The sequence below is a fragment of the Artibeus jamaicensis genome, unplaced genomic scaffold (assembly GCF_021234435.1).
Source record: "Artibeus jamaicensis isolate MK-2021 breed Jamaican fruit bat unplaced genomic scaffold, CSHL_Jam_final contig_484, whole genome shotgun sequence".
Lineage (NCBI taxonomy): Eukaryota > Metazoa > Chordata > Mammalia > Chiroptera > Phyllostomidae > Artibeus > Artibeus jamaicensis.
The window spans coordinates 12,165,849-12,188,620 of record NW_026521859.1 but is presented as its reverse complement, the minus strand read 5'-3'; the positions used below and the strand labels follow the sequence as shown (position 1 = coordinate 12,188,620).

Here is a 22,772-nt window from a genome sequence, read left to right as displayed (position 1 = left end):
TGTGGAACAGAGCTCTGCATCTCTCTTTTATGCATAAAGCACACCATAATGCATAGTCTACAATTTTCCAGTTTCTGTAACAAGGAGCCAGAAGTCAGGACACCGTGAGGGGAACGTGGGCACAGACTCCTCCCACAGGCTCAGGTTCTCTCCGCCCCAGGACCAGTCCTCAACGACTGCCCCGCTCACCCAAAACTTGGTACCAATTCCCTTTTAGTGCTTTAGTTTTTGCAAGTCCTTTCCAGAGCATTCAGTTTACTTTACACAGAAACAGCATTTATCTTTCTTTTTTGCATCCATAGGTCATCAGCTTACATGACAGTTACTGGATGTAGGGAGTTACAAGAGCAAGTATGAGGGGCATAAGCAGGTTCTGGTGGGTGGGAGTCTGGGGGCTGTGGGGAGGTCAGCTGCCATCCTTAGGCAGAGGCTGGTTAAGACAGCCTCACTGGGGTGTGACTGTGAACCTTAATCCAAGCACACCTCATTTGTCATCAGCCACCAGCAAAAAGATGACGGTTTGCTGAAGGCTCAGATGATGTTTAGCATTTTTTAGCACTAAAGCATTTAAAAAATTATAGTATGTAAATTTTTCAGACATGATGCTACTGCACACTCAACAGACTACAGTAGAGTGTAAACATAGCTTTTCTATGCACCAGGAAACCAAAATGTTCGTGCGACTCGCTTTACTGTGATGCTCACTTTACCACAGCCTCTGGAACCAAACCTGCAGCATCTCTGAGGTGGGCCTGTGCACTACACAGCGCACGGTGGGCCTGAATTACGCCTTCCTGCGCGGTTCTGCCTGCGCTCCACGTCCTAGCTGTGTCTGTGGATCAGACTCCCAGGGGGCAGAAAGCTGGGTTCCCTGTGGTGCTCAGGGCAGACCGGGGTGGGGCGGGCCCTCGGCGAACATTTTCTGAAGTGAGAGAAACTACCGCCGTCCCCAAGGCCCTCATAGCGGGATTTCTGACAAAGCTGACATTTAGACGTCAAATTTTGGGAGAAGCATGAGGAAAGGCAGGGCTGTAACATGTCCTTAATTGCCCTGCTAGCCCCCAGTGGAGCTATTGGAGATATAAATCCCCTGCCTGAGTCCCCAGCTGCTCTTGGCTGATGCAAATCCTCCAAGAGTTCAGGCACCACGTGGCTTCCTCTGCTTGCAAAAGAGGGAAGAGGCCAAAGTCCACGCATGACCTGAACCCAAAAGGCCTTTGTCTCAGCAAATGACCCTGATGCCACCTCACAGAGAAAATGGAGGCTATGGGCATTCACCCCTGCCCCCAAACAAATTTTCATCCTCTACTACAGGGGGAGCCCGAACCAGAAACCTGGGACCCCGAGAGCCCGCCTCTTCTGACAGGTTCTCAGTTCCCATTGGCCTCTCCTCCTCAGCACTTCCCTGACCATCTTCTCTCATTCCTGCTGCCTCATGTGTGGGACAGGCTCTTCACAAGCAGCTTCGATGCCTCCAGCCCTCTCACCCCTCTGCTTAAAGCCGCCAACGCTCCCTCTACTAACAGAAGAAGCATCCAAACGGCTCGGCCGGGCTTACGAGGTCCCTCAGGAGATGGCCTCGCCTACCTTCCCAACCATTCACCCAACTGTTCACCCACATGCACACTGACCTCCTGCCCTGTGGAGCTAGTTTCCAGAATGCTGACCTCTGTGCCCGAAACCTCTCTCCCATTCTCCACCTTCTCAGCCTGCAAATCCTGTTCAAACTTAGATCTTTCACAAAGCTTTCCCTGACTCTCAGCCATCCACAGGGACAAAATATTTGTGTGTCCACTCTGTACCAGGTACGGTGGATGTAACAGGGGTGGGTACGTGACATGATGTCAGTCTACAGGCTGGGCTGCAGGGAGTGCCGGACATGGGTGGATGCAACTCCATGACTACAGTGAGTGGCTATCATCAAGGCCGTGGCTGCAGCCAAAAGGTCAGGGGGGAATCATCTAAGTCAAGGTGATGTAATCTGAAGGGTGAGAAAGACGAAGCAGGGAATCAGTGTGGAACGCTGCATTCCAGAGTCAAGGCCCTGTGGCAGGAGGGCATATGGTGGACACCAGGAACTCAAAGAAGGCTGGAGGTGGGTCAGGGAGCTTGGTGAAGGGGCCGGGCCAGAACACCCAAGGTTCCTGAGGGTAGGAACAAAAAAACTCCTGAGTTTTATGTTTATCCTACCAACAATGAGGAACCATGAAAGTGTTTGAGCAGAGTGTGTGCGTGTCTGTGTGCTTGTATAAGTACGTGTGACTGATCGGATTTCCATTTTGAAGAGGCCACAGGGTAGCCCAGAAGAGTATATATTCTAGACTTCACAGTCAAGAGGCAATGTAGAGGCCATGTTGTAGACACATAATTAAAAGAAAAAATGATCTTCTATGATAGTTTTGAGATAACTCATAATGTAATAGTAATTGAGTATAATTTTTTGTAATACAGATCTACTAATGAGAAGGATGGAAATATTTTTTGGAGGGATTTTTTTTGCTTCACCGGTGTTCATAGTCAGTGTTCTCATAATGTCAACCGTGCACACGCCAAACCACTTTTAGCCCACAGGCCGTACAAAACCTGGCAGCAGCTGGGTGTGGTCTGGGGAGCGTAGTCTGTGAAGCCTGGTGCAGACAATGACTGGAGGAGGGTGAACAAGGATAGGGGAGCCTTAGCTTTCTGCTGTGGTGCAGGCCAGGCCGCTTGGATGAGGGCGGTAATGGAGGGATGTTTCAAGGTGACTGTGACGGAACTTAGTGATGGAACAGGCACCGCGGTGCAGGAGCAGGGAGTCAAGACGACACTGCCTAGATGTCCGGTCTGCACCAGTGGGAGGGAGCTCTGGGGACGCTCAGTTTTGCTTTGAGACCTACAACGGGAGCTGTCCTTGCCAAGGCTCAGAAAGGTTGTGAGCCCCTGACAACAGGGAGTAAAAAGTACATGGAGGCAGAAATGCGAGGAAGAAGACCCAGAGAGTAAGGGAGAATGGTCCCAAGACTCAGCCTGCGTGTCTCTATTACACCACCTAGCACACTGTCAACTGGCTGATCTGCCTCCACCATCAGACTGGGGCCTCTTCTGAGACGGGCAGCATCAACTGTCTTCGGGGGCTGGCAAAAACGGGGCACCCACTGGGTGCCGAGGACACAAGAGCGGAAGGAGACGGTCCCCTGACTTCCCAGGGGAGGCTGACTGCCGCCACGCCTGCTCTGAAGGGCTGACCATCTCCCGCCGCTGAGCTTCCACGGGAGCTGCTTCTGATAAAGGTCCCTGGACCCTCCCCAGTCACTTTAAATGACCCAGGTGTGCTCAGGCGCACACACGTTCACATGCAAATCTCCTCCCCACACACTGTGGAACTCGATTTGTGGTGACGCTGTATTGACAACAAACCCATCAGCTGTCAGTTCAACATGTCTAAATATTACGTTCCGTCGCCCAGAACATCATTTTTTAATTAAAAAAACAAAAGTTAAGTGACAATCCCACTCCCAGCAAGGAGGGGAGAAAGAAAAATACAGGTTAAAGAAAATCAATCCCCCCTCTTTTCTACCTTTCTCTTTCCTTTTTTGAATAGAAGAGTAAAAAGCTAACGGTTCCTTCTGTTGAAGACACCATGGGACGAGGAAGTCAACCCTGAGATGCAGCGTGACCTGCGCTCGGCAGGCCAACCCCCCCCCCCCCCCCCACAGCCAGGGGCCCTCGGGCCCAATGTGCAGTCTCTGAAAAGGCCACCAAGGGAGGCTGCGCCTGTCCTCACGGCCAATAGGGACATTCTGGAAAGCAGTGTACAAAGCACAGACGTACACTATTTTATTTTGTCCCCACTGCAAATGGGTGAGGTCAGAATTATTTTCTCTATTTGAAAGATGAGGATATTCACATGCAGGGGATGATCTGCCCAAGGTCACAGAATCAGTGACAAGGGCTGGGCCCCCAGCCCTCTGATGCCAAGATGAGGCTTCCTCTGATATTCCGCAGGGGCCCAGGTATACCCCCTGCAGATCTGATTAGCATGAAGCTACTTCCTCTTGTTAGACCCTCCCAGCTCTATCCTTGACTTCTGAGGGGTGGGAGAGAGCTAGTTTTTACCACAGTATAGACAAGCCCCGGGAATCTGGCCATCAGATCCTAGCGACCTTCAACCTCCAGTATCTACCCATGAACTTGGAAGTATGAAGAAAAAAAAACCTGGTGTATTTTACACCGAGAACATTTTCTGGGCTTCAAGGACTAAGCTCCGGCTATCTGGTAAATGGTTTCTTTTGCTCATCAGGACTTTTTCACTGGAGAGAAACACAGGGGCTGTGTGGCAGGCATTTTCCTCACAGAAGCACCAAGGTCACTGGCTCTGGAGTCAGAAGACCACAGTTCAAATCCCATTCTTCCACTGGCACAGTGAGGACCCAGCAGGCTGATCTAATCTTTTTCTTTTTATTTTGAGTCTCAGTTTTGACACCTGTAAAAGAGGAATAACACTACCTACTGGTCCAGGTGTTTTGAAAAGGTTAAACAAGAGAACTCCTGGAACCGTGCGGCACCCAGTGAGGATGCACAGAGCTCGCTGCCCTGGGCGGGGCTTCTGCTGTTTTGTTTGACTCGGTGCAGTGCAGATCAGGCTCAGTGACTCAGCTGTGATCGAATTAGTTTGGTTATTTGTTTCCTGGGCAACCTCCAGCCCTCCGTTTGCTGCAATGAGCAGAATGGTGCTTGGGGGCAGGAACTGACAGAAGTGGACCCAGGAAGGAAGAGAGAAAAATCTGTCCGCTGGAAAAACCTCAGTGGTCTGGCCCTCTGGGGTAGGGACCAACCACTGCACCAGCCCCGACACCCTCTGAAAGCACCACTGCATCAGGGCACATGCACTGGTACCCACCGTGAAGATGCAGAAACGTCAGAGAAAGACCACCGGGCACTTAGTGTGTTGTCCACTGGGCAGAGGAATCGACACAGGAGTGCAGATGTAGATGCTCATGTGACTCGCTCACTGTTGGAGGGAGTTTCCGGGGCAGGTCAGCCTCTGCAAGAGAGGCTCACGGTTCTCCAGGTATCAGTGCAAGTCGGGGGTGCCTACAGGGAACTCTGAGTGTGCCGGGCCAGGCCCAGTCGTCGAACGTGGTACCAGTAATGAAGGTGTTCTGCTCTCTGGGCCTAGCTTCAAGCAGGCCAAGACCCCAGGAGAGGAAAAGAGAAGTCACTATTCAGTGGCCATCTAAAGCTTAAGAACATCTGCAGTTATCGCCAACGAAAAAAAGTTCAAAGGGGGGCAGTCATCCGTCGAGTCATTACATTCCCTCCACGACACCAGATAAGGAGACAGTCTACTTCCTTTCCTGTTCGAGGAGGCCCCCAGCTCTCAGATTCCAGGAAACTGGCGGTAACTCTGTCCATTTCATATCTGCCTCTCTGCTTAAAAAACGGCCCCCGTTAAGGGACATAGGACACCCTGTCTCGGTGGCCTGCATCTGCTGCCTGATCTGACAGGCCAACGAGAGCCTTCTCGGTGGAAGCTCCTAACTCCCTCAAAGCTCATGTCAGCCTCGCAGACGTTACAGGAGAAAAAATGAGGCCAACGTAACCCTTAACATTTCGGGGACACTCTCACACCCATTATTTTTCCATGAGGCAGACCGATCAGGAGGCTGTATTCCCATCTGAGCTGTTACAGAAGCTCCAAGAGAGAAAGGGATTTATTTCCAAAGGTTCATATGAGCTGCTCGAGAAGCAGCCTGAAGGAGAAGACAGCCTCTGGTCCCAGGCCAAAGAGCCCCCAGAAACCACAAAACCACCGCCACGGAAATGAGACCAGGGCCTCCGTGAGGCTTAAGTGTTCTCCAAAAAATACAAGCAAGAAGGCATCGTGGAAGTGCAAAGAAACAAACTCCTATTTATATTATTCTTCGATAAAAATGTCACAGACTTCTCTGAATAGCTCTTGTTTTATCCTCCTCGTTCCCTCCTTTCTTGGTCTCTGGACCTGAACCAAGTCTCCCCCCTCCTCTTCACTGTGTGCACACAGATTATCTCCCTCTTCATGGGACACTCACAGGAAATTTAAACATTCTCAGATGGGGTTCTTGTAAGCCCACTTCCCCTGCCCTCCACCCCACCCCCACCCTGTTGCTGTGTATTCAGGAAATGCAAACCCAATATAGAGATAACCCGGACCAAACAGAAAAGGAGACCAGCCCTGTGACCTTGATGGGCAAATGACTTCCCCTCCCTACACCGCACACTCAGCTTCTGCGGAACGAGGAGCGTGGACCCGGTGGGCTGCCAGGAGGGACCTCTGTCTCTGACCCGGGAAGGCTCAGCTGGATGAACCTTCCCAGACCCTGCCTGTCTCAGGGGCAGCCAACCATCCTGACACAGGAGACTGAGGCAGCCTCGTGTGGGGAAGGAGTGCCGGGAGTCGGGAGATCTGGATTCTGGTCTCAGTTCTACCATCTTTTGGAAAAAGATGGGGAGTGAGTGGAAGAGCCTATCAGAGCACCCTTCAGCTCCAGCTATGGTATTTTCATTAAAAAAAAAAAATAAAAGAATAATGTATATAATTAGAATAATAACTCAAAAATATTTTTAGAAGGGAAACTGCCCAACAGTGAGAAGGAGCTGCTGATCAATCTTCAAGCAGCACGTAAAGACTCGGTTTATAACGTACTCCACTGGCTTTTACGTGGCCAAGCATGCGTCTGGGGCCTCTGCCTGGGGGCCTCCTGTCTCCACGCCCACCACAACCCTGGCCCTAAACTCCCCAGATAGCGCCTGACACGCAGCGTCCCAGCTTCCTGGCTCTGGAAATGCTCTCCACGTCTGTGTCTCGGGCAGCCTCTTGTTCCCCTTTGCAGGGCTCAGTCAACAAAGAGACCTCAGCCTGGGCATCACCAGAGTTGAGTTCCTCACGGGCAGGGCAGGTTGGATGGTGCAAGTAATCAATTTGGCTCACAGCTCTGAGTAACTAAAATGGAGGAGGGACAGGAAGCATGAATCATCACTGGGAGAGAAGTTGTTAATAGACTCTGAGGTTTGCAGGCGGGGTGTGACCAGCCCCGAGACTGGGTCCAGAAGACCCAGGACATGGTCTTGGGACTTGTGGAGAAGGAATAAGCCTCTCCCTAATTCCAGCAGCATCAACACTCAGGCTCTAGGAGCCCCCACCCTTCTAGATATCTGAGCAGCTCTTAGAAAAAGAAGGCAAGTAGTGGACTCGAAATAATTTTTTGGTACTCACAGACTGAATTTTTAAAGAAAGTTGCCAAGCCCTGGCTGGTGGCTTGGTTGGCTGGAGTATTGTCTGGTACACCAAAAGGTTGCAGGTTCGGTTCCCACATACTTAGGTTGTGGGTTGAGTCTCTATTTGGGGTGCATACGGGAAGCAACCCGATTGATATGTCTCTCTTATATGGATGTCTCTCTCTCTCCCGTTCCTTCCTCTCTCTCTGAAATCAACAAACATAACCTTGGGTGAGGAATAAAAAGGGAGAGAGAGAGAGAGAAGAAAGTTGCCAATCCGTTTTAAAGAAGCCGGTGGGTGGCCTGGAAAGAACTGAAGCATTTGTCGGAAGTCAAGTGCATTCAAGACCACCATGTTCATGGGCCACGAGTGGCTCAAAACACTGGGGAAACCTGGTGAAACAGAGTCAAGTAGTAACTATAGGCCTTCTCAGGGCTGTCCCAGGAGGGCTCTTAAGTCAGTGGAAGCCTCCCAGTGAGTCTCACTGGCTCATTTGAGGGCCCGCCTGTCTCCACACCTCAGTTCACACCACTTCCACACCCAGAAGGTGCCAGGTTCCTTTTCGGGTGCCTCACCCTGCCTGCCCCATAGGGCCAGCTCTAATCTACCTCCCCCCGGCCTCCCTGACCATTCAAGGGTACAGTGCAGCCCCCCTTGGAAACCTACTCTGAATAACCAACACGTAATCTTATGAAGATGGTTTATCCTGTGTGCATTTTTTGGGTCATAAAGTCGTTTTAAATTAATAGAGTTTATTTTCTAGAGCAGTTTTAGGGTCACGGCAACTCTGAGTTTTTTATAGCACTTACCCACTGTACAAAGCCAGAGTGCTACAAATAGCAGGTGCCGAAAGACGTTGTTGCCTGATAGATATCAAATCAGGAAGTGATGCAAATCTGAGTGACATAAAGCCACTTACTAGAAGGGAGTGTGTGAAACAAAGCGCCACATCAGTTGTCAAAGTGAAAGCAACATGGACAGTGAAGACCACCCCTCCCACCCCTGCCAGGCCTGTCTGCGGCAGAGCCTGTGCCCTCCCCGGGCCTGCAGGCTCCACGAGGGAGACTCCCCAGTGAGCGGTGTGGTGAGGCCGAGACGCCGGGCGCCCCGCTTCCGGAGCCCATGTGAACTGCGGCCTGCGTGCTCTGTTTCCCTCATGTTGTTTTCAAGAAGATCCCGTCTGCAGGACCGGACAGTGAGACACTAGACTCCTGCCTCCGTTTTCGCCACATTTCCTAAACCAGCTCTGTGAAGCGACAGCATCTCTGAACAAGAGCACGTGCCGTGCAGGGGTCTGTTCTCAGCCACAGTAACACTGACCACGCGGACTGAGTGCCTTCACTGCTCCCAGCTCATGGTACGAGCTTTGCGTACCTGGGTCTCATTCAGTCCTTGAAGAGCTCCGTCTGTTGTCCCCATGTTATAGACGAAGACACCGAAGCTTAGAGAGACTAAGCTAGTGAGTTCAAATTCAACTCTTATTCCCTGACCCAGAGTCCCAAAGCCTCCTCGAGGTGCAGGAAGGACTGCGTGGGGGAGGGACATAGAGAAGAGAAAGAAGGAGTTTCATGAGGGCAAGAAGCTGGAGAGGTGCCCTGGCTGGTGTGGCTCAGTGGACCGAGTGCCGGCCTGTGAACCGAAGGGTGTCCAGTTCCATCCCAGTCAGGGCACATGCCTGGGTTGCGGGCCAGGTCCCCTGTAGGGGGTACATGGGAGGCAAACACACATTGATGTTTCTCTCCCTCTCTTTCTCCCTCCCTTCCTCTCTCTAAAAATAAATAAATAAAATAATTAATTAATTAAAAAAAGAAGAGAAGAAGCTGGCGACGTCTAGAGGAGGCGCACGGGGAGCCTGCGCAGAGCGGCAGTGAAGCAGGAGGGAGCTGGTGAGCGCCTGAGAAACCAGCCACAAAATACACAGGAGCCATTTCCTCTCTCAAGGAAGATAAACAATAGATTCATAAACAAATTTCACAAAGCTGCCCAACTATTTAAAGCGTTCTGGTAGGAACCCATATCCGTTGTGAGCATAAGGCCTGCCCGCCTCCTAAACCGGTCAAGTTATCCTGGGGGAGGGGAAGGAGGGCAAAGCGGGTAGGAAAGGGACTCACTCCTCCCCAGCCTGTCGCCTGCTGGCCCTGGGACGCCGGGGGGCAGCTACGTGCCCTCTGCGAGGCTGGGTTCACTCTTCCGAGGGGACAGGAGCAGTCACGCCTGCCCCACAGGGCCGTGGTGGAGAAAAAAGAAGGCACGCGTTCCGGCCACACACGTACTTTTCTTGACCTTTCCAACGGAAGCAACGACGATGTGGGATAAAACTTAAAATATAGAAAACATATGCACATTACTGAGCTGATACAAATGGGAGGATTCTTCAAAGACCAAAATCAAGCCACAAGCAGGACCCTTGGGAAGTAGCCTAGCAGCAGTGCTGGCTTTTGCCTTGAGGGTCCCTGCTGAACCCTAGGTGTTCTGTTTCCCATGGGAGCTTCACAGGGCTCCGCGAACAGGAGAAAAAGCCTACTCCCTCCAGGAAGCTGGGACTCCAAAAGGCTCCACCCTCCGTGAGTGAGAGACAGAAGAACGAACGCTGGGCCCTGCAAGGACAGTGGCTTTGGGCAGGCAGGATCCGGGAGGGCAGCGGGGGTGGGGGTGGGGGTGGGGGTGGGGGTGGGGGTGGGGGTCTTTCCTGAAAATGTGTCATCAAAAGCCGGACCTCACGCAGGTTTGCAATTGGAATGCAGGCTACTTCCGTAGCCAGAAAAGCTTTAGGTAGAAAATTAAAGTGATTTTTTGGTCGGTGGTGCCCCCAGACACCTCACAGAAGTTGCTGCAAATCCTCTCTGGAGAACTCGGTGTCAACCCCTGCCTCACACACTTCTCAGAGATCAAGCTGCAGGGAAAACAGCAGCTCGCGAAGACAGCAGCAGGGAGCACAGCGGGAGAAACGACAGGCAGGAGAAGCAGGCCTCTGGAGGCTGCAGATTCTGGGATGGCCGGGCAGGAAATCTTACCATTTTGAAACAACTACTTCAATGTATTAAAGACATTGAAAAAGAAATGTGCAATATGAACAAGAAATGAGACCAGAAAAATCAGCCAACAGATTCGAAAAATAATGGACTAGAACTTCTAGAAACAATAAATAAAAGAACTGAAAGGAAAAACATCCATGGATGGATTAGATAGCATTGGAGGCACAGAATAAATTAGTTGAGTGGAAGACAGACCTGAAGAAGTTACTCAGAGTTCACAGAGAGGCAGAGACTAAACATGTGAAGCAGAGGTTAGGAGGGACAGAGAACAGAAGGGGAAGGCTTCTGTCAGCCTCACTGGCGTTCCAGAAGGGGATATTGGAAAGGGGGAAGAGGTGACGTTCAAAGAAACAAAGGGCAAGAACTTTTCCTAATTGTTGAAAGACACCCACGTTTGGCTCTAAGAATCCAAACAGATCCCAAGCAGTGAAAAGATAGAGACCTTTACACCTCGTTACATGACAATGAAGCTGCGGAACTCCAAGAAAACAACAATACCTTCCACGTAACCAGAGGGACATGCCAGCTCATGCATGAAGGGACAGCAATCAGACTGACAGCGATTTTTCAACAGCAACATTCAGGGTCAGAGGCAGCGGACTAGTGGCTCCAATGACCTAAGAGAAACTATGCAGTAAAGCTGCTCCTCAAAACTGAGAGCAAAATAAGATGTTTTCAAGCCAACAAAAACCGAAAACCGAACCAAACCGAAAGAGAAAAAAATGAGACTTCACTACCAAGAGCCTTTCATGAAAGGACAATGCTAAAGATTTTTATTTAGGAGGAAGGAAAGTGATCTGGGATTCACGAAAAAACGGTAAGAGAAGCCCTGACGGACCCGGTGGCTCGGGTGGTTGGAGCGCCGTCCCGCACAGTGAAAGGTTGCGGTCGGGTCCTGGTCGGGGTGCGTATGGGAAGCAACCAGTTGATGTCGCTCTCTCACATCAGTGTTTCTCTCTCTTTCCTGCTTCCTTTCTCTCCAAAAATCAATAAATATATTCTCAAGTGAGTATTAAAAAAAATGGTGAGAAAAGACAGTGATAAGTATGTGGGTAAATCTATAGAAACACCTTATAAAACAATGGTGCTAACTTGCAGGGGAAAACGGGATAGAAAGAAAACCCAGGACCAAAAACTTGATATACACTGGGAGAGGCAGTGGTTAGAATTAAACCAGTCTATGGGTCTTACATGGTCTGGGAGGAAGATAAAGGCACCGAGGAGTTATAGACTTTTTAAAGTGCGCCTGTTAAAATAGCTGGTACCCACTGACAGAACAGATGCAGAGCCCGCGACCTCCAAAGAAGACGATGGAAAATAGAACGAGAAGTGAGGATACCTCAACCTAAAAGAAAAAGCACAAAAAGTGGAGAGCAGATAAAGACGGGAGGAATGAATTCCAATTCATCGATAAGATACACCTCATCTTAACCATCTGCGCACCCAAGGGCACTGCCTCCAAACCCACAAAGCAAAAAAACTCCAGCGCCGAGCGGGAGTCACAAATCCACTGGAAGCCTTTTTACCACATGGCTCTTAACAACTGATAGAGTAATAATAAGACGAAAACAAAAAAACACACTACAGGCGATTTGAACAGTAGAGTTAACTAACTTTTTTCAATGCTCATATATAGAGAACTATATCCGATAATTAGAGAATATACATTTTTTTCACTCACGGAACATTTAAGAAAAAAACTGGAAAGAAATAAAATATGAAACTGCAGAAGTGGTTTTATGGGTATTTCAAACTCTAAAGTTTGAAACCTATTTTGTCTTACAAAAGACAGAGACTCTGTCTTTCCTGTTCAGGGGCGGATTTGTAGAGTCTCGCACAGCGACGGCCACAGAGGGGTCTCGAAACATGCCCAGCGAGTCCTTGGTGTTGTTGACAGGTTCTGTGACTTAAGCGAATTGATGTAAAATGAAACCAGTGTTGCCACAGGCTCACTGATGGAGACTCGAGTTAAGCCCCTGCGGCACCCCCTCAAGGGTCCGTGAAACGGAGGTGAAGGAAACGAGGTTCTGTGAGGACTGGCTGCAGCAGTGCCCGGGGAGTGAGGGCTCTCTGTGGGGGGAAGCACCCGTCACTGAGGGGCTGCAGGTGATAAAGACCTTTCCACGTGGAGGGGACCAAGGGGACAAGGTGAGTGGCGCCCATCTCTAGGGAGAATTTATACAAAAAAGGACAGTGGAGTCATGACGGCCACCTTCAAACCCAAGAGAGTCATGTGGAAGAGCCTTTGAGAGCCAGTCTTCGTGGTGCCACATGGCAGAGCAGGGAAGGACAGAAATTACTGAGGGAAAGAACTGGTCCAGTGTTAGGAAGAATTTTATAACAACGCGCCGCTCAGCATTGGCTGCGAGTTGGCCCGGCTGGTCTTCTAAGGCCCCTTACCACCCACTGCGGGACAGGAGTTTCTGCCAGAGTGTCCTGGAAGTCCCAGACCACAGACGGACTGCCCTTCCAATGCCATCCTATCCCAGGGATTCCTGCACCCCAAATCCCCCAGGTCCCCAGTCCCTGAAAGACCTGCCCAAGATCCCAGTTTGGGCAGTGGGAGAGGAATAACAAGAGCTTCAGTCCCCAGAAACTTGATTTAGGGTCCTACCTGCTCTCCCATGGACCTCTCCTTGAACCAAAACAAGCACGTTTTGTTTGCCCCTTTAGGCTGACACCCCCTTCTTTCCTTCCTCCCTCCCTCCCTTCCTTTTTTCTTTAAGATTTTTAATTATTTATTTTTAGAGAGAGGGGAAGGGAGGGAGAATGAGAGGAACAGAAACATCAACGTGCGAGAGAAACGTGGATTGACTGCCCCCCACACGCCCCCACGTGGTGGGGGTGTGGGAACCTGGCCCACAGCCCAGGCAGGGGCCCTGCCCAAGGATCAATCAGCGTCCTTTCAAAGTGCAGGACACGCTCAACCACTGAGCCACACCGGTCAGGGCTCCGCTTTCTAAGTCAATCCCTGTCCCAGGAAACTCCATTTTTCCAGCAGAAAAAAAAATTTTTTTGTAAGGGATTACCAAAGCATATAGAATAAGTTAAAATGCACATTCCTAAACCTTCTAGGAGAAAAAAAGCAAGCTCACCTTGACCTCCGCAGTGGATGGTTGAGTTGGGGGCCTGGCTCTGGGGGCTTCTCCTGCGGCCGGCCGGTCATGCTGCTCTCATGCTGCTGGGCAGGTGGGAAGAGGAGACCTGGTTCTGTGGGAAAAGAGAAGGAAAGGTCACCTCTTCATCATTGCCTCCTAGTTTTCGTTCACCAGCCTGCGAGGACACTATCCAGAAGCCCTGGCAGTTCCCAAGGCTGCCTCACCCACTCCCATGTCACTGGGGAGCAGGCCGGCCTGCATGGACACATGCTTCCCACGCCCTCCACTGTGCCAGGAAGGGCTCTAAGGCACAAGCTTACGAAGGTGAACTAGAATGCAGTCTCTGGTCTGGAGAAAGTCGTGTGTGTGTGTGTGTGTGTGTGTGTGTGAGAGAGAGAGAGAGAGAGAGAGAGAGAGAGAGAGGGGTGTTTCACTGCAACATAATGTGGTAAGTGCTGTGATTCCCCCCAATTCATTCAACAGCCTACCTGCCCCACAGGCAAGCAGAGGCGGTTACAGGTGCACAGCACAAGGCTTCTCCAACTGCTGCATTTGTGATATAGGGCCAGTGGTCTTTACTTTCCCATCCATCACAAATGAATACTTTTATAAAATGTAAAATGGGAAAGAACCGCTAGGAAAATAAAATGAAAAAGGACTCATACAAAATAAAAGCCCACTTTTTCATTATTTGATTCCACTGAGGATATTCTGCCATATCAATATAAAAGTTCCAAGCCCTGGATGGCGTAGCTCAGTGGATTGAGCACGGACCTTTAAACCAAGGGATTGCAGTTCGATTCCCAGTCAGGGCACGTGCCTGGGTTGCGGGCCAGTTCCCAGCAGGGAGTGCACGAGAGGCAACCATACACTGATGTTTCTCTCCCTCTCTCCTTTCCTTCCCTTCCCCCTCTAAAGATGAATGAATAAAATCTTTTTTTTAAAAAAAAAGAAAGTTTCAAGGTCTCAGTCTGAACTCCCGTCCTCACGCTGCAGCTCGGAAAGGCCTGCAGCCCAGCACCGCTCCGCAGACCACACTGCAGGGGCATGGCTGCAGTAAAAGGTTACAGAGCGCAACGTCCCTAAGGTGCCCTGCTGATCTCCTGGTTCAGAGAGGGTGGCTGGAAACAGAAATGACATCAAGTTTGCTACCGTTGTGACTAATTCTGGACTACCATTCAGAGTTCAGCGGGTCTCTTTCCAGGAAGGAGAGCTGAGGCGAGGACTTTGGGAAAGCGTGTTTTTGGGGTGACTGGACAGAGGCTCCGTGGGCAGGGGGCTCACGGAACCTGGTTCCAGTTGTGCTCAGAGCCCTGTCCTGCTCCATCCTGGACTCCCAATCCTACCTGTGACAGCCCAGCCCTGAACAGGAAGAACAAAGCGTCATCTATTAAAATGGATGGGGACGTTTCTGAAAATAAATCATTTCTAAAATGTCAGGAGGGCTGCCGGTGTTCATTCCTACTATTTAATGCTATACAAATGATTTTTTTAAAATTGAGAAATCCTTTGTCTGTGACAGTCAGCTCCAAAAAAAACCCTTTAAGTGCTTATTGCCTTAATACTTGAGGGAGAGATTACAAGTCATTTTCACCCATTTGAATGTTTAAGAGAAAGTGCTCATTCCTCTAACCTCTCAGCTTTTAAGTAGTTCTTATTTTAAACTTTACAAAAAGATAACTCTGCACAAGAAAATTCTTTTCAAAGTCTTTTTTAAAAAAATGCAAACACACACTCACTCCCTGCTTCAGATGCTAAGTCATCTGCAATGCTCATGAAATTCTAGCGATAAGCACAGCGTAAACATTCCTATAGCAATGGAATGCTTTTGAAGCCATGTCTGTAATGTTACAAAGATTGTATATCATTATCTCTGAATGTTGGCGAAGGGAAGGTTATAGAAACAACTATTTATGCACAAATAAGTCAATGGAGTAAATGGCAACCTGAACAGCAGGCCACGCGTGGGGTGGGAAGCAGGAATGTAGTTCCCTCAGCTTCCAGGAACAGATGTGCTGCCCCTACTCTCATCCCGGGAAGGTACCTCTCCAAGGTCCCTACAGCAGCATAAGTCCTTGGAACTAGTCTCAAGGGCAAGCATTAAGCTTAGACAACCACTCGGTCACCTTTCAGTGACTACCGTATGTTAGAAGCTGGGCTACACCTTAGGGTTCTGAAGATGGGTTCTTCTTCAAAAAGACCCAAGAGAGTATTAAAAACAGATCATTACATTTCCCCACCCCTGCTAAGAAGAGACTACTGGCTGGAGTTCAGGGAAAGGAAGGAAGATAACTAGCTCAGTCCACCAATCCAAGCAACCATCCATCCATCCAATGGTGACTGGGTGCCTAGTATGTACCAGGCAAGTGCAAGGCGCTAGGAATACAACAGTCAAGGCCAAGGTAGCCCCTGCCTTTATGGAGCTTATAATCTAATGGGGGAAACCAAGCAACAGATTAACAATAACTGTAATAGTTATATGCTTTCTGAGCCCCAAGGATAAATTAGTGAAACAAAATAGGAAGAGCAGTAGAGGAGGGACAGAGAAGGTGTTGCCGGCATAGTGAGGAACCTGAGCAACGGTCCCGAGGCAAGAAGCACGGCCTGCCCCAGCTCCGAAAGGAAGCTCTGGCAGGAACAAACAGGCCTTGACCTGACACCACGCTTCCACCTCTGTCGTACTCAGGGCCAGTATTAACAAGGTGCAGGCTTTTCCAAAAAGCGCCTAAGACTGTACATCCTAGACTGGCACGAGGCATCGAAATAGGGGCCACTTTGCCCTCCCCCCTACTTTACCACATGCTTTGGGATTCATCTATGCTCTCTTCAGCAATGGTAACTTGGCGAAGTCCAGTTTGGCCAGTGGTAAAAATTGGCTGGCCAGTGCTGACCTAAGACTGACAGCAGGCGGGGCTGGGGAAGTGGACAAGCATTCTGTCAAAATTACTGTTGAAGACTCACGGTGGGGGTTACTTGACAGAAGGTCATACAATTTAATGCAAAGAATGTGAGCTTTGGGGCAAAGCAGACCTGGGTTCAAATATGGCCCCGCCCCTCGCTGGCCATCCTCTGTTAGTGCCTTCCCTGCAGGGGTCCTGGGGACCCAGCAAGATGGCAGGGCCCACACGGAGCGCACTGCCTGGCTCCCAGCAGGCCTTGGATAAGGGGCCGCAGCACTCTCACCTCACAGCAGCGAGTGGAGACGACTGTGCCCCTCTCTTGATGTGACCATCCATGGGAACCCCTGAAGTGATGTCCAAGCCAGTACCAGGGCTGCAGGGCAGATTTGCGGGGGTCAGCCAGCGCTGACTAAGGGGCCTGAAGACTCGCCATTTCTTGGTGTGCCCTTGAGGGTCCCCAGCCAGAAGCCCCACTCTATACCAGGGCTGTCCCTCACTGGGTCACACTTCACAGTCCCCAGGCTCAACCTTCCCAGAGGAACCCAGATGTCACCCCCCCGGGGGACTTATGGACACGTCCCCCAGGAGCTGGACAGGCAGCCAGCACAGCTGGGTCGTTGTTCAGGCTCCGCCATGAATGGCTGAGGTTCCCTCGGACAAAGAGCTGATTCCCAGGCGGTAGAGGAGACAGAACAGCTGCGCCACCCGAAGGCCTGACACTGGCCGCACTCGCGGCGCTGGGACTTCCCGGGCAGTGACAAGCCCACTGGGGCATGGGCAGTATCTGCTTCTCTTACCACTGTGTCCCACGGGCCAGCAGAGCAGCTCTCAGCCCTGACGCAGAGACAGAACAATCCTCGGAGTCACTGCTGGTGTCACCGTTGTACAAGTGAGGAAACTGAGGCCCGCTGACTCATCCAAGACCACAAACCCGAGGGGTAGAGCCAGGATGGGAAGCCCAGAAGGCTTTCGAGACGGAGGTCTTCCTCACCTCCTTCCCACAGGACCAGTGAGGACACAGCCCTGGAAGGCTATGCACCTTTCCACGTGCCCGCAGCCAGCACGCCACCAGGGAAGGCCACTGCCCGGGCCTCAGTTTCCCTTCTGCACATGGCGGTGACCAGTGCTGCCTTACATACCACACTGTTGTTAGAGTTTAGGGGGAATGGAGATTTAAGAGTCTTGGGGAGGGAAAAAACTAATATACAGAAAGGAACACTTTAAATGGCTATAGAGAGGCCCAAAGCAAAGAGGAAGGGCTTTACTCAGCCACAGGGCAGTTGAAATGAAAAGAACAGCTCACAGGTCACCAGGCCAGAGGACGGGGACAGCTGGGGGGGGGGGGGGGGGGGGGGCAGGGCGGGGAACACCGGATGTAAACTGTGAAGCTTCTGAAATGGGAAGCAGGACCAAATGAAGTGTGAAGAATTCTCCATGCCACCCGCAATACATCAGAAGTTGGCACAGATTTTTAAAAGCAGGAAAAGGGAGGGGGAAGAGAAGGAGAATGAGGAGGAGGAGTTAGACCTATAGATTTAATTTAAGATCACCAAGAAACTGTGGGGAGAGCAACCAATCTGATGAGGAATCTGAGACTCTAGTCCCTTGGGGGCCAGCCATTCTGTCCAGTGAGTCCTCTCCGGTAGAGATGATGGTGACAAAGAAAGAGACCCAATTTTCAAGGGAGACATATCTCCCAACAGCCAGGCAGGCCTGGAATCTTTTCAGATGTAGGGAAGACTCCCATCTCCTCTCCAAACATCTCTCCTCTTCTTCTGCCGCCCCATTCCCACTTCAGAGAGGTTGGGCAAAGAATAATTTTCATGTACTGGAGAAGGGGGCTCCTGCCCAGACCATTAGGAGAGAGAGGCAGACCACTGAATCAGGCCTTTTGGCAGCTCGTTATTGCAGAGCACGGACGCTGGGTCACTCACATCAGTATCAGTGCAGCTTACCAAAAGCAGATGGACTCACTGCAGTCGACCAATCACGGATGGCAGGCCGCCACCCACTTGGCAACCTCCTCGGGCCTCTCATCCCCTTGCTCGACCCTCCAAACAGCTGGTCTTTCAGGCCTTCACACACTCTAAGCTCTTTCCTACTCCAGGGCCTTTGCACATGCTGGTCCCTCTGACTAGGATGCTGTTCTCCTAGCTCCTCCCCCCACCCCCCACCATCTATGTCTCCTCAGCTTTCAGGTTACGGCATCAGTGAGACTTCTCTAGCCCTCTGGAAATTTAAGTGTGAAGCAGCACTTATCACAATTGCAATTAATTAGTTATATGCTGAACAAGCTGGTGTCCCAGACTGTATGCCAGACTGGTGTCCCTATACTACCAGGGAGGAGCAATGTCTGATTTTTTCACCATTATGTGCCATGGTTTAGCACAGCGGTTCTCAATCCCACTGCGTATCAAAATCACCTAGAGATTGAAAAAACCCAGAGGTCTGGGTTCCACCACAAACCTATTAAATGAGTGTTCAAAGCCTGCCAGGTGGTTGTAACATGTGGCCAAGGCTGAGAACCACCAACTCAAGGAGGCCATGGGTGCCACCGGGTCCCGGTCCCAGGCCATCTTCAGTGGCCCACCGAGCCTCCGTAGGACGTTGCTCCCTTTGCTTATGTGGATACAATGTTTAATTTACATGTTCTCTTCCACCCCAGAGATTAAATTTGAGGAAATTCCAAAGAGGAAAACAAACTCCTCATTGTTGGAGAGAAACCCTACTCCTTTCAGCAGGGGCTCCTCCTGCAGCCCCTCCCCCGACGCGCCTCTGTCCACTGGCCCTCATTTACCACCTTTGTCCTCAGCGCCACAGGATTAACCCGATGTGGTCCTGAAATACACTTAAACATTTGGGGTGAAATCCCTTATTAAAAAATTAAACCAGGCCCAGCCATACTATGCAGCAGCATGCAAAACTTCACATTATATTTTATTAGACCCGAAGAGTTCAAAGCCAGTTCCTGCTGGGAAAAAGCCCTCCAGGGCAGCCCTCAAGCACAGGTAGGTGCTTCGTAGAAACTTGCACTTGGGGCACTGGGTGGGGGAGGTCACTCATGGGGACAGGTGGGTCATTCGTGGGGGTACTTCATCTGAGCTGACCCGGCCTTTCCAGGGCAAGGGGAGAGCAAATTGCCTCTACCTGCTCAGCTGCCCTTACTAAGCGGGAGGGAGGAGTAAGTGCTGTGGTCTGGATGTCTCTGTGCCCACAATCCACACACTGAAATCTTAACACCCCAAGTGATGTGTTAGGAGGTCGGCCCACTGGGAGGTGCGTACATCATGAGGGTGTAACACTCACGAGTAAAATTAACATTCTTATAAAAGAACCCCTCCAGCTCCCTGGCCCCTCCCACGCCCCTCCCGCATGGCAGGACAGCCAGAAGGCGTGCTGGCTGTGAACTGGGAAGAGAGGCCTCACCAGAACACAGCCATGCTGGCACCTTGATCTTGGACTTCTCAGCCTCCAGAACTTCGAGAAATAAATTTCGAATTTCTGTTGCTTATAAGCCACCTGGTCTGTGGTATTTCGTTATGGCAGCTCAACTGGACTAAATAAGATGTGTGAAAAAAAACCTAACCTCTTAAATGCACATGAAGTAACAGCTCTAATTCCTGGTGGTTTCACAAGCCCCACCAAAGCACTGCTCAGTGGGTCCCCCCACCCTGTCATTTAACTAACTGTAGGGTGAGCTCGCCTTCAAACAGCGACTTCTGTGACCGTGGGGAGCACCCAGCGAACTTAAGAATAAAGCTTCCCTTCGCACCCACTAGATTGGCGATAATAATGAAAAAACAAAACGAAACAAGTGTTGGTGAGGGTGTGGATGAGTTGGAACCCATACGAATGGCTGGTAGACATGGAAAACAGTGCGGTTGCTTTAGAAAACAGCGTGGAGGGTCCTCAGAACCTTAAACACAGAATGACCATGTGGCTCAATAATTCTACTCCTAAGTACACGGCCAAAATAATGGGAAACAGGTACTTTGAAGTTTTTGCTTTGGACAAAAAACAAAAACTTGTTCACGAATGTTCAAAACAGCTTTATTCATAATAGCCAAAGTAGAAATGACCTAAACGTCCATCAACTAACAGATAACCAAACCCAAAGTGTCTGACAGTGGAATAGTACTCAGCCACGAAAAGGAAGGCGGTACTGGCACCGGCTGCCACGTGGATGGCCCCGACACACTGTTAAAGAAGCCAGGCACAGAAGGTCCCCTAGGGTAGGACCCTTTTTATCTGAGACACCCCAGCTAGGTGAGTGCATTGAGACAGAAAGCAGAGCAGTGTTGCCAGGGGCTATGGGGAAGGCAGTAGCTGTTTAACAGGTGCCAATGTCCTACTGGGGTGATGGAAATGCCCTGCAGGTAGGCAGAGGTGATGGTCCCACATGAATGGACTAAATGCCACGGGCGTGCCTACTTTAAAAAGGTCACTGGTTTATTTTGTTATATGAGTTTTACCTCAAATTTTTTTTTAAAAAAAGCTCCCTGAGACCCCCACGAGAGAGTCTGACACAGTAGGCCAGGGCTGGGTGATTCTGACATGGGGGGTCTGCAGCACAACTGCAGGGCAGGGCTGATTTGTGTAAACGATGCCTTTACTTTAGGTGAATTGATGCTACTTCCTGAGTGCCAAGTATGAGCCAGGCACTGGGCTTAGGGCTTGCAAGTAGAGTATCTCAGAATCACACTGCAGGGTAGGAATGACTGTGGTTTTGTTTCAGAGATGAGGAGACTGAGGCTCAGAGAGGGAAAGTAAGTTGCCCAGGGCACACAGCTGTTTAAAATAGATTTGAACCAGTATCGGTCTAATCCCACAGACCCTGTTTCCTGCCCCCCCCCTTACACTACACTAACACCACCATGTCCTTTATCAAGGTCTTCCAGGTGGCAGAAGTGTCATTGTTATGTTTATATGTGCAAATGCTCTTTGTTGGAGACTTAGATCATCTTACTCGGGGGTGTGGTCCTCAGTTCCCCTGGGAATTGACTAGGAGGCAGACTCTGGTCCCCACCCGGGGTCTGCTGACTCTGACCCCCGGCCCCCAGACACGGGTGTGCACACTGCAGTGCAAGTAGCACCATCTCTTGAGAGCTGTGTGGTCCAACAGGGTAGCCACTGGCCCTGAGGAACTATTGAAATTAAAGCTAATTAAAATGGAATAAACTTAAAAACCCTGTTCTTCAGCTGTACTAGCCACATGGGCCAGTGGCTCCCACACTGGACGGTGTGGAACAGAACGTTGCCACAACGGCCCGGAGTTCTGCTGACAGCTCTGTCCTAGGGCTGTCTCAGCGCCGCCCCCATTCTGAGCGGGACAGCTCTCCGTCTGCAGAGGGGCTTCCTGCCCCGACGTGGGGCGACTGTGCCCCTCAAGGGACACTCAGCAATGCTGGGACACTTTTTGGCTGTCATAGCTGGAAGATTCTGTTGGCATCTAGTGGGTAGTGGCCAGGAAGGCTGCTAAACATCCTGCAATGCACAGGACACCCCACAACAAAGAATTACGTGATCCAGAATGTCCGTAAAGGAGAAACCCTGCTGTAATCAATAAAACAGTCATTCTCAGTAAAACTGAGGCAGGAGACTCATGAGACCAAAGTGCCCTATATCCCTCCTTTGACCTTTTCAGAACCCCTAAGCAAACAGGTATCTATTTTTGCCAAGAATACGGAGTATGAACTTCTGGTTTCCAAAATAATCTATAAACTCGTAATGAACATGAAGTCCCTACACTTCAAATCCCAAGAGCTGAGGGAGGCAAACATTCATTTTTGGCGCTGCTGTTTGGAATGAGTAATCAATTCCACAGGAAACCAGTCTGCCTGTTAGGTAGTGTAGATATCATTCATTCATCTGTTTATTTAAAAGTATTTATCGAGTGCTGGCTGGTGCAGCTCAGTGGACTGAGTGCCGGCCTGCAAACCACTGGGTCACTGGTTTAATTCCCAGTCAGGGCACATGCCTGGGTTGCGGGACCAGGATGAGGTGCGCAAGAGGCAACCACGCATTGATGTTTCTCTCCCTCTCTTTCTCCTTCTCTTCCCCTCTCTCTAAAAATAAATAAATAAAATCTTTAATAAAAGTATTTATTGAGCACCTACTATGTGCCCGGTACTCTTTTATATTGGAAACAGGGCAGAAAATAAAAGACGCCGGGTCCCTACCCCCGTGGAGCTGACATTCGAGTGGAGGCGACTGACAACACACAGGTAAACAGATACACCTGCAGTGTGACGGTGGGTGTGGTAAGCATTACGAAGGAAAAGAAACCAGAGTAAGGGGACGGTTGAGTGGTGGGGGACAGTCTCTGAGGTCATCTATCTGAAGAGTGACCAGGGGAGGTCACTTGAAGAGGTGACATCTAGGAAGAGATGTGAATGAACTGAGATCGAACCAGGTAATTCAAGGTGGTGAGAAGATTCTAGGCAAAGAGAACAGGAAGTGCCTGGTCTTTGGTGAAGGACGATTGGTGGAGGGGCAGTGAGGT

General features: G+C 50.3%; 1 protein-coding gene across 12 annotated transcripts in view; it reads right to left on the bottom strand.

Moving 5' to 3' along the window:
- The window catches only part of TRERF1 (transcriptional regulating factor 1), a 202,754-nt gene that overhangs the window by 51,705 nt on the left and 128,277 nt on the right, over window positions 1-22,772 (bottom strand). For all 12 annotated transcript variants that reach the window (XM_037154756.2, XM_037154740.2, XM_053668344.1 and 9 more), the window contains one exon: window positions 13,368-13,482. The gene's annotated coding sequence lies outside the window, so the exon portion shown is untranslated. The remainder of the gene's footprint in view (window positions 1-13,367; window positions 13,483-22,772) is intronic.